This window comes from Brassica napus, chromosome A3 (assembly GCF_020379485.1).
Source record: "Brassica napus cultivar Da-Ae chromosome A3, Da-Ae, whole genome shotgun sequence".
Taxonomy (NCBI): Eukaryota; Viridiplantae; Streptophyta; class Magnoliopsida; order Brassicales; family Brassicaceae; genus Brassica; species Brassica napus.
In genome coordinates, this window is record NC_063436.1 from 29,197,208 (window position 1) to 29,209,052 (window position 11,845).

Below are 11,845 nucleotides of genomic sequence, written 5' to 3' on the forward strand. Positions count from 1 at the left end.
GGGCATTACTGAGGTTGACTGAAGATAAGTCTTTTAAACAAACTCCGTTAATTTCTCCGTCGGTTATTGACGTATTCGGTTTAGTTATTCACTAGTTGACCGGCCTCGCGCATGCCATGAATAGTTAATTATCCCTCTGTATTATTAAAAAAACATTTAAAAATTATAACATATAGTTTGTACTAAATAAAAAATTATTCTGCTGACTTGTCAGGTAATTAGAATACTAATTTTGTTTACCTGGCACTTGAGAATCAATTGAGAATTTTGTTTATCCAAAATTAAATTGCTATGAAATGTTATATTATATAATATGTCCATTATGTACCATTCATTTATCAAATTGAAATTATTATATATTATTTTCTTAAATAAAACCTACGGAATTAACTAATATGATTAATATATATATATATGACAATTAATTATTTTAAATAATAAAAATTTGCTAACAATTTGTATACTTTCTATCATTTTTTATTTATTATTAAAATAAATTACACAATTACATTAATCATATAATAAAAATTTAGATTTTTTGTATATGTTGTATTTTGAATTTTTTCAAAACAAGTATAAATTACTAAAACTGTTAAAAGTTCCACATAAACTTTTGTGAACAAGGTTTAATTTTTTTCTATAATAAAATACAATGATTATAAAATCATATGAATAAATAATTTTATTTAAATAGGTGCTTATGTTATATATATATTGTTTAAATTAAACTATACATCATATGAAAATACATACTTATATTTTGATATTTACGTTGAACATATATTGAAAAGTTAATATTTTAATTTTTAAATCTTCATTGTTTTTTTAAGTGATTATAAATTATTGAAACCATTAAACATTCCACATTAAAAAAATCGTTGGTGTAAACTTTTGTTACACAAATATGCAAATAATCAATAAAATCATATGAGTAGAAACTTCATTTAATAAATATTCATATTAAAAGTACACTATATATATGTTAATATCATTTAAATTTAATTATATTTCATATACAATAAATAAGATTGATTGTTTTGATTTATTTACTCTAAAATGATTATGAATAAACAGGAGCGGTCTTTTGATTTATATGAGCACGCCAATTTATTACATAATAGTAACTGATTTCTTAGTTATTTAATATATAATTATTATTTTATTATTTCATAATATGTAGAAAACATAAAATAAGTAATAAAATATAAAATATTTATTTTGCACATGGTGCGGATCTTAACCTAAGTATGTATCTCTTTAATAATTTTAAATCTTAAACATTTTCTAAATCTCATGCCAAAACAAAATAACAAAATGAGAATAAACTCAAAAATCAATATTTATATGGAGCAATAACCAAAATAAAAAAAAGCGACACAAAAATAAGAAAAATATTGAAGATAGCTAGGATTGACACGTGAATGTAAGCTTCTCATAATCATAATTAACTTTTAAATTACTAATTATGAAATAAAACTGGGCTGACATAGTTTTATTGTAACCAAATAGTAGACCTGAGATTCTTCGGCCTAAACGTTAGGTTCTTATGCGATAAGTGATTATTTGACCTAAAATATTGTTTTTTAAATGGGATCAACTCATCTGTAAATAAATTATGTAATTAACAAAAATAAAAATTGTTTATGGGCCAAAAAAATATTAATTTGATCAAGAATATAAATTTTATTTTTCCATACGCTATTTCTTAAATATTTTTTATATAAATTCACCTTGCCCAAAGTGCAGAACTTATCCTAGTTTGTATATTATAAATTTTGTTTATATGCATGATGGTTATGTGCATTGTGTCGTGTCTTATCAAACGTGGGACGATATATATAGCCTACTGTATATAGGCTACTGAAATTATTGGTTTCTTATATTCTTAGTTTTAATGTAAAAAAAAGAAATTATACAGGTAGAAGATATATTACAAACTACTAATCCATTAACTCCTAAAGAAGTAGATGGAAAGGAGATATAGAGGATTTTATTGTATTTGATGATAGCTGTAAAGTCTGCAGGAAGATTCACAGCAATATTCAATCACGTTTTTTGCTTTGATTTCAAAGCTTTTATCAGTTTTTGTTTATAGTTATAGTAAAAACATAGTTTTGTAATGGTTTAAAGTTCAGCTTTTCTGTCGATTTATCCAATTTCAGACTTTTCTTTCTGACCAATATAATGATGATGGAAAAACTCAAATATTTTACAGTAATCTAAAGATATTAATGGGTTATATAAGACACAAACTACTTCTGACATATCTGGCCAATATAATGATGATGGAAAAGCTCAAATATTTCACAATAACTGAAGATATTGATGGGTTATAAGACACAAACTACTTTTGTATGTCAAATTTTCAATATGAATGCTTTATTACATACTATATACGACCATCAATTTGGGGAATCAGATCCTCAGGCATACCCAAGAACCCTAATAGTACAAACCCATGATTTATAATTTTATAATATCATGTATGGTAATAAAAAACAACCCAAGCAATTTAATAAATCAAACGAAACAAACACGATCTTAAGAATGCCTCATCAAGGCAGAAAATTCAACGTTACGGATCTTCCTGGTGTAAGGAGACGGCTCATCTTCATCTTCAAAATCAGCGAGACGCTCTTCAATTCTGTTGAGGTTGCGATGCAGACGAATGTATTGATGTTGACTTTCTTTTGAGACAGCGCTAACATGATCTGAATGAGTAAAGCGAACACGTGTTGCACAAGACAACGTAGAGAATGTGACAAGGAGTAGGACGATGATGATGAAGCTGACTATTTTGGAAAATTTGGCCATAGTTGGGAATTGAAATAGCTAGGGTTTGTTTTTGGTGAATAAGATCGATAGAAGGGTTTAGTGATTTGATGGGTGTATGTGCATGTGTTTATATAGACAAGGGAGAAGATAATTTTTTCCTTTTCAATTAGAGAAACCGACCTAATTAATTGCCTTTTCTAAGAAATAAGGAAAATCAAAAGGTCATAAAATTATTAAAAACCTGGAATTATTATATAGCTAGATGATGGGGGTGATTGGTTGGGTTGTAACTATAAAAAATTTACTTTAGCATTTTGTCTGTAGGATTTTTAATTTAGCATTAAGTGATGTAGCTTTAAAATTTCCTACAGCTAAAAAAATGAGGCTTTAGAAAATAAGATGTTTACAACCATTTTTTATGTGTTTTTGCTGTAGCTTTAATTTTTTGGTTGTAGCTTTAAAAACCAAGATAAAACATGATTGGTAATATTTAAGGTTGTAGATGGAAATTAAAGCTAAAGTCACTTTCTACATCCCAACCAATCACCCCCGATATCATGTGCGTATGGGTGAGTTTTTATACTAACTAGGGGGTTGCCGGCGCTACGCGCCGTTGTACAATAATATGTTTTAATGATTTGAAAATTATTTGTGTGTGTGTTTTTAGGAAAAAATATAGCAAATGCGAAGATACTTAAAATTTATTTTACTTTGTCCATCAGTTTTTGAACTTTTTTTTAAAATGAGCAAAAGTTAAATATATGCATAAAAAGAAACATCTCACAACCAATATTTAAGACTACCAGAATATGAATATTATGCTCTTAATAATTAAAAGAGTTTTTTTGTGACCGTTATTCAATTGTGAAAAATGATTTTGGAATTCGTTGATTACTTTAACTTATTTTATGGATGACATTTGATGAAAATGTGAAGACACCGCAAGACTTGTCAAAAAGAAGTGAGAGGACATATCAAAGTAGTAAGTGAAGCTTAGTGTGATCATTACCTTAATTGTTCATTGTAACCAAAGTTGTGGTTGCATGTTTCATATCTGATGAGATTGAGGTGCATCATACGCGACGGGTGTTCGGTAAATTTTTAAGGCCTTTCACTTTAATGGATTTACGTCAGTTATTTATTTCAAGCAAGTAAGATCTTAAGAAATTAAATGATACCTTTAAAACTTGCTTTACATTTTTATTTTATAGATCTATTTTAACATTGCATTCACCTTTGTACAAATTTAATTGTATTACTACTACATAACCAAGACGTTCTGTAGTTCTAAATTTGGGTTTCTCATTTTGAATTTAAAATACAGAATAGAAAAAATGACATTTTCAATTATAATTTACACATTTCTAATAAATTTACATTTATGTTCTAGTTTTGTCGTTGAAGACATGAGAAAACAAAACTTTTAGTTAGTTTTGCATTCCTCTATGGTAATTTATACATAATATAAACAATGAGGTAATTCTTACAAAAGATTTTATAGAACATTTTTCCAAAAGATCCTAAAATAAGGTTTTTTCATCGATAGAGCATACAAAAAAAATGATAAAAAGATTTTACATAATTATTTAAATAAATAATAATTTAATTTTTTTTTATAATGTATTTTTGAATTCAAACATTTTTATTTTTTAAAATAAATTCATTCTGAAATCCGATTTTTTAAAAACTATTTTCCAGAAAAAAATATTTTAATATTTTAGTATTTATTTATTTACTTTTTAAAATTCTAAACCCACCCCTAAAACCCCATCCCTCAAATCAGTTGGTAAAAGGTAATCAGAAGAAGTTGATTCTAAATATTCCTTTTAAGTTTAATTTGATTTAAAAGGAAGGGTTGAACCGAAGCCACAGTATACTCGTGAAAATGAAAGCAGGGAAAAACATGACTGGTTGAAGTTGTTGAAGGAGCGCTACAATATTAAACACTAACATCAAACTCATAGTATTTTGACGGCTTATAATATCTAGACTTTCACACCTTAGTCAGTGCATGGCTTCTTAGAACTCGGATCCTACTCATCGCCTATAGGTTCCTCTCTCGAGCTATCAACTGACTCAGTTTGGGAAGTAACTGGTTCCGAGCCTTCATTAACCCCGGTGATATTAGGAGCACTGTCACTCCTAATTATCTCTTCTGCAGCATCGGTTTTGACTACAGGATTACTCCACTGAGAGCTTTACAGCAACATGCTTGTCATCCCGTGGGTGGTCAGCAGACTCAGCACCAGCCTATAAACGATGATTTAGGGGTTCAGTTTCCAAGCATCATTTTATGGTTAATAACTTAAAGAGGTAGGGTGCTCACATTGATTGCAAAATTAGCTACTGGTAGAAGCTGGTGGCTTTCGCAAATACTGGAGACCATGAATGACTAATGCTTGGTGGTGAAATTGAACCGAGAGAGTTTCATTTGGAAAGTTAAGGTCTAGCCAACTATATCTTTCAGGCATTGTGGGAGGTCGGTCTGCTGTTTAACTTCAAGACCTGCCCTGAGATAACAAAAAAAAAATAACACCTTCCAACTTGAGATTCATTGGTTAAGCATTCATGTGGGCATCAAATGTCAGGATCTAACCATTAGCTGCGCGAACTCAGTAGCATGAACATTGGTAAGCTTGGTAATTGACCCATAGAATGCTATCAATACAGCTGCTTCTGTCAAGTCCGTTACCGCCATCTGAACACAGTATCAGCAATGCCTTAGCAAACGTTTTTTAACGTGTTACTCAAGCATTACTTACAGACTACCATTTACCTTGCATATACGATAACTAAATGTAGGTCCTCTATTACCTTATAATACCAACTGCATTCTCATCGTTGCACCCTGTGCAGCTGAAAGTTGTGAACGCACATAGCAATTTACGTGAAACTTGGATCATGAAATGTAACACAATCCTTTTAAGGTCTAAATGTCAGTGACTTCCTCCTTGCATAGAAATTCTGTCGCCTATGGGAAAAACGGCTGCAGGTTTGTTAGGAATCAGTTTTAATGTGATAAAAATCAGACACTATAATTAAATCAAAATTGGTTAGAGGGCGTACCTGTTGGTCGTGAATTGAGAACATACATATTCAGCTCAGCCAATGTAACATTCTCAATTTTCTTAACCCCACCATACTTGGAAGGAGTTGATAAATAGTCTCTCTTCGCTCCACAGAACCTGCGATAAGATGGGTTATTGTGGTTTTACAATGAAGGCAATATGTTACTTGGAAAATCAACAATAGTTTCATATTTCTTACTCTTTTAGAAAACATTGGCTGGCTAAGACTTCATGGTCTACATAGTAATGGGTTTCAAAGGTTGCATTAAAGAATAACCAACCTGAAATAAGAGATTGGGCAAGCATGTAAACTGTTGTGGTGTTGTCAAGTTTGAAGACCAAATATAAATAAAGCAGATTATATCCTGCTAGTTTTGGATTTATGTTTGTGGCAACCATAGCTTTTGATTCGACACCCAAGAGGGTTAACTTCTCATCTAGGTGAGTAACAACTTTATTAAACACACACCGGCGCTCTGCATAGTTGTGTCTGGTTTATCAGTGAACTCACTTAATCAAACTAACAAAAGACTAAACAACGTAAGACAAATCAGTTGATGGATTTTTGTACCTGTCCAATTCGATTGTTATCATCACACACTGAATGGACTGGTTTTTATCATCGAAAACAGTATTGATACTACTAACTTCACCCATGATGTCAGGAGCATCTGCTGGTTATCTGCTTAAATGGAGGACATACGGTTAAAGTATGAGTTCAAAATTGTTATACATACCAGCTAAATCCACGTTGGTGTTAGCCAAACCCAAGAGTTGATAATACTTTTTAAAACGAAACTTCTCTGCTGGGATGGTCACTGGTTCTATGACCTCGACAAAGCTCGTGTTGTCATCCAGCGACAATGGTCCATATCTGAACAATGTAATTTATTAACCCCTGATCTATAGACATAAATTAGATCTATAGACAAAAAATTTATTTTCGACAATGGAGATGAAACGAAAACATAAAGACAAAATTGATTGAAGAAATGAAAGAGGAGTTTCGTTTATGGAGAAGTTGATCGATCAGACCTCTTTACGCTTTGAATCGGAGAAGAGGAAGAGGCAGAGGCGTAGATCCTCGAGACCTCCGTCTGCTTTAGGATTCATCTCGATCTCCGTGCTCTGTAGTTTTTTTTTTTTTTTTACGTTTGTCGACATAACACAATAGACAGAAGCCCTGGCCTAAAACAAACGAAGCTCATACAAAAATAAAATTAAGAAACGAAGGCCCAGACGTAACATAACACAACGGATCTGACGTGGCAAAAAGAAAGGTTCTGGTTGGAGGATTATTTTTAGTGACGTGGCAGCACAGATTTTCAGAATATGCTGCTTTTAGTATTGTGACTAGGGATTAACCCGGGCTACGCCCGGGATTTTTATTTTTTTTCTAATTTAAGTTGTTAAATTATTTATATTTAGGCTATGATTTATATTTATATAAATGTTAAAATGCATGTCATAATTAAAATTTATTTTTAAATTTTAACACATTAAATTAACATATTTTTTACTATTTAAATATTTTTTTATAATTTTATTGGCTATTTAGTTATCATATTTAGCAAAACTATCTTTTGAGTGTTGGAATAAATGTTTTAGAGATTTTATTAAACTGCAGAGTATTTTTGGATCGACCACATGCTCAACATTCGATTGATCCGTAAAAAGATGGTCGATCTCCTTGGCCAGGTAAGTACAATTTTAGCAAAAATATCTTTTATTTTCAAATATTAAGTATATAACTATTCTTTTTAATATTTTTTAATTGTATTTTTGATTAAATTATTGTATTATAATGGTTATGTAAATATTTTTTGTGATGTTTGAATTTTTGTTGTTCGTATACTTAACCTAGATGATATTGATGTTTAACAATTTATTGTTTTCTGGGAATAGAAAATAATGATTTATCAAAACGTATCTAATACTTGTTAAATGATAGTATAATGTAAATTACATCCATTATTTGAAAATAAACATTTGTTGTTTTTATTTTTATTTTAAATCAGAAATTATTTTTATTTAAAAACATTATTCATATATAATATAATAGTTTAAGTTTGGAAGATTAATCTATATATATAAATTATGTATATTTTTTAAAACATCATTTAAGATATTATATATTGAGTATCTGAATAAAAGCTGAATTTCTTATCTTGAAAATCAGATATTTATATTTTTGTCTTCATGTTATACTCACCAATCCATCATTGATATTTATAACTCAGTATGTTTTTTAAAAAACTTAGTTTTAAGTAATAACGAATTTAATAAATTAAATTCATCACCTATAATGTTCTGTAAACTATATTTGAAAACTCTCTAAAATTATATTTAAAGCATAATATTATTATTATTTAATTTAAGTTATTTTAAACATAATATATGCTAAACCAACTTAAATTATATTTACAATAAGACCATCCTAAACCGGTTAGTAAACCAAAAACAATACTAAACCAACATGAACCAATATCTGATTCGGCGAGGAAGGAAGTGTTTCGAGATAAACGCTTGAATGGTTATCAACTGAAATGGTTTGATCATGAAAGAGTTAGTATGAATATTAACAATAAAATTATAGATTAGATTAATTTAAATTTGTAAGAATACCTTTGAGTCTATGAAAAACAATTCAATTCCCATGAATAAGTTTGGCTTTTGGAAGTTGCGGGTTTCCCAACAATGAATCCACCTAACAAAAAGTTTGTTGTTATAAAAAAATCTCATTCAATGTCATTAAAGGTTTCTGGGACGGCAAGAGTTGATAGTGAAACTATTTTTTTGCTCGAGTGCTTTGAAATTTTGCTTAATAGTGTGAGGTTGATGTGGATGGAATAATGAGTTTTATAGGGACTTTCTTGATGTAAAACTATACATTTTTTTTTGTTTAATGTGGTATATCCATTTTTATATAATTTACTACCATTTAAAGATAGAAGTACATTTTAAGATAGATGCTTAAATCTTAATGTACTTTTTCCATTTTTTAAAATGTTTATTTCCATTTCTTATATTTTTATTTACGTAATATCTAAATTTTATATTTTTAAATAGATATTTAAATATTAATGCACTTTTTCCATTTTTTAAATTGTGTATTTACTTATATTATATATTTTACATTTTAAGATAGATGTTTAATGCTTGATGAACTTTTTCCATTTTTAAAAAAATAGTGTATTTACTTATTATTACATATACAATTCATATATTATATATTTACATTATTTACTTATTATTTATTTTCATGTATATGTATTTCCATTTCTTGTACTTTTAATTTACTTAATATCTATATTTTACATTTTTAGATAGATGTTTAAATCTTAATGTATGTTTTCCATTTTTTAAATTGTATATTTCTATTTGTTATACATTCTATTTACGTAATATCTATATTTTAAATTTTAATATATATTTTTAAATCTTAATGTAATTTCCCATTTTTTAAATTTGGTATTCACTTATATTATATATTACTTATTATTTATTTTTCTTTATATTGTGTATTTCTATTTCTTATACTTTCTATTTACTAATAATTTTATATTTTAAGATTGATTTACATTTTAAGATAGATGTTTAAATACTAATGTATTTTTTCCATTTTTTTAAATTGTGTATTTCCTTTTCTAATACTTTCTATTTACTTAATATCTATATTTTACATTTTAAGATAGATGTTTAATATTTAATATACTCTTTTCATTTTTTAATAATTGTGCATTTACTTATTATTGTACATATAATTCGTATATTTATATATTTATAATATTTACTTATTATTTATTTTTCTATATATTGAGTATTTCTCTTTCTTATACTTTATATTTAGTTAATGTATATATTTTATATTTTAAGATAGATGTTTAAATCTTTACGTATTTTTCTATTTTTAATGTAAAACGGCAATGTTTAATAAAAGAATTTGGACATCATCCATGTACCTGGAAGCTACCTGGAAGATATCAAGCTTTTACGAAGAAGTTTCCTCAACTCAGACATCATCCATGTACCCCGAACGGAGAACCAAAGGGCGGATAGCTTGGCACGTAGTGCTAGGAAACAACCGTCTTTCGTCGTTCATATGGATGCGGAGTTACCGATTTGGTTTACAGAGTCAACATGAGTCTGTGAATGTCTTGCTGTCAAAAAAAAAAAAAAAAACTTGGACAAATAGTCAAATAGTTATATTTATGTTTTTTTTTTCTTTTTTTAATAAAATTCTAATGTTACATTATGAAGATAACCCGTTTTTTTAGTGAACAATGGTAATTTTACACATGTTTAATGTGGTTTTTCCATTTTTTTATGTTGTATGTTTACATATTATTGTTATTTTTAAATGTAAAATGGTAATTTTACATATGTTTAATGTAGTATTTCCATTTTTTATGTTGTATGTTTACATATTATTTATTATTTTCGAAATTATATATAATTTTTTTTTACAAAATAGTAATGTTACATTATGGAGATAAGCCGTCTTTTTTTTTAGTGAAAAATGGTAATCTTACATATGTTTAATGTAGTTTTTTTCATTTTTTATGTTATATGTTTACATATTATTTTCTTAAAATAAAAATGTAAAATGGTAATCTTACATATGTTTAATGTAGTATTTTCATTTTATGTTGTATGTTTTACATATATTTATTATTTTCAAAATTATATATAATGTTTTTTCTTTTTTTTATAAAACGGTAATGTTACATTATGGAGATAAGCCGTCTTTTTTAAGTGAAAAATAGTAATCTTACATATGTTTAATGTAGTTTTTACATTTTTTTTATGCTGTATGTTTACATATTTTTTATAATTTTCGAAAATAAGTAATATTAAAATGTAAAACTATATTTTAATGCCATGTGTCATCTTTCGAGATTATATTATATATTTACTTATTATTTATTTTTCTTTATATTGTGTATTTTTATTTCTTATACTTTCTATTTACTAATAATTTTATATTTTAAGATTGATTTACATTTTAAGATAGATGTTTAAATACTAATGTACTTTTTCTATTTTTTTTAAATTGTGTATTTCCTTTTCTTATACTTTCTATTTGCGTAATATCTATATTTTACATTTTAAGATAGATGTTTAAATCTTAATATACTTTTTCCATTGTTTTTAAGTTGTGTATTTCTTTTTCTTATATTTTCTATTTACTTAATATCTATATTTTACATTTTAAGATAGATGTTTAATATTTAATATACTCTTTCCATTTTTAAAAAAATGTGCATTTACTTATTATTGTATATATAATTCATATATTTATATATTTATAATATTTACTTATTATTTATTTTTTTATATATTGAGTATTTCTCTTTTTTATACTTTATATTTAGTTAATGTCTATATTTTATATTTTAAGATAGATGTTTAAATCTTTACGTATTTTTCTATTTTTAATGTAAAACGAAAATGTTTAATAGAAGAACTTGGACAAATAGTCAAACATATTTATGTTTAATGTAGTATTTCCATTTTTATGTTGTATGTTTTACTTATATTTATTATTTTCGAAATTATATATAATGTTTTTTGTTTTTTTTTATAAAACGGTAATGTTACATTATGGAGATAAGCCGTCTTTTTTTTAAGTGAAAAATAGTAATCTTACATATGTTTAATGTAGTTTTTCCATTTTTTAATGCTGTATGTTTACATATTTTTTACAATTTTTGAAAATAATTAATATTAAAATGTAAAACTATATTTTATGCCACGTGTCATCTTTCGGGATAATTTTTTTCCGCTGATGTGGACGCCCTATGGAGCCTCAAAAGCTCCCTTTTATTAGTAGAGATTTGTTCATTAAGTGGTTTTAATATTTTACAACATTTCAATCTATCATCGTTGTTGAAGAGTTAACATATTACATTTCATTTTAATTATTTTTGAGATTTCATATGCACAAAAGAAAAATAAGTTTTGCGGCTGACATAAATCACCAAAACCAGATAGACAACATT

General features: G+C 27.0%; 1 long non-coding RNA gene across 6 annotated transcripts; it reads right to left on the reverse strand.

Moving 5' to 3' along the window:
* Window positions 1–4,661: 4,661 nt before the first annotated feature.
* LOC106452781 lies at window positions 4,662–7,058 on the reverse strand. 6 transcript variants are annotated; one of them, XR_002663851.2, is made up of 9 exons: window positions 6,879–7,058; window positions 6,628–6,717; window positions 6,415–6,525; window positions 6,043–6,319; window positions 5,842–5,960; window positions 5,590–5,746; window positions 5,372–5,473; window positions 5,102–5,285; window positions 4,662–5,025 (listed from the first exon to the last, which is right to left on the reverse strand). It is a non-coding gene; the product is annotated as an uncharacterized LOC106452781 (long non-coding RNA). The 6 variants fall into 6 exon arrangements; XR_007327353.1 differs by having other exon boundaries at window positions 5,552–5,746; XR_001289860.3 differs by having other exon boundaries at window positions 5,590–5,761.
* Window positions 7,059–11,845: the final 4,787 nt, after the last annotated feature.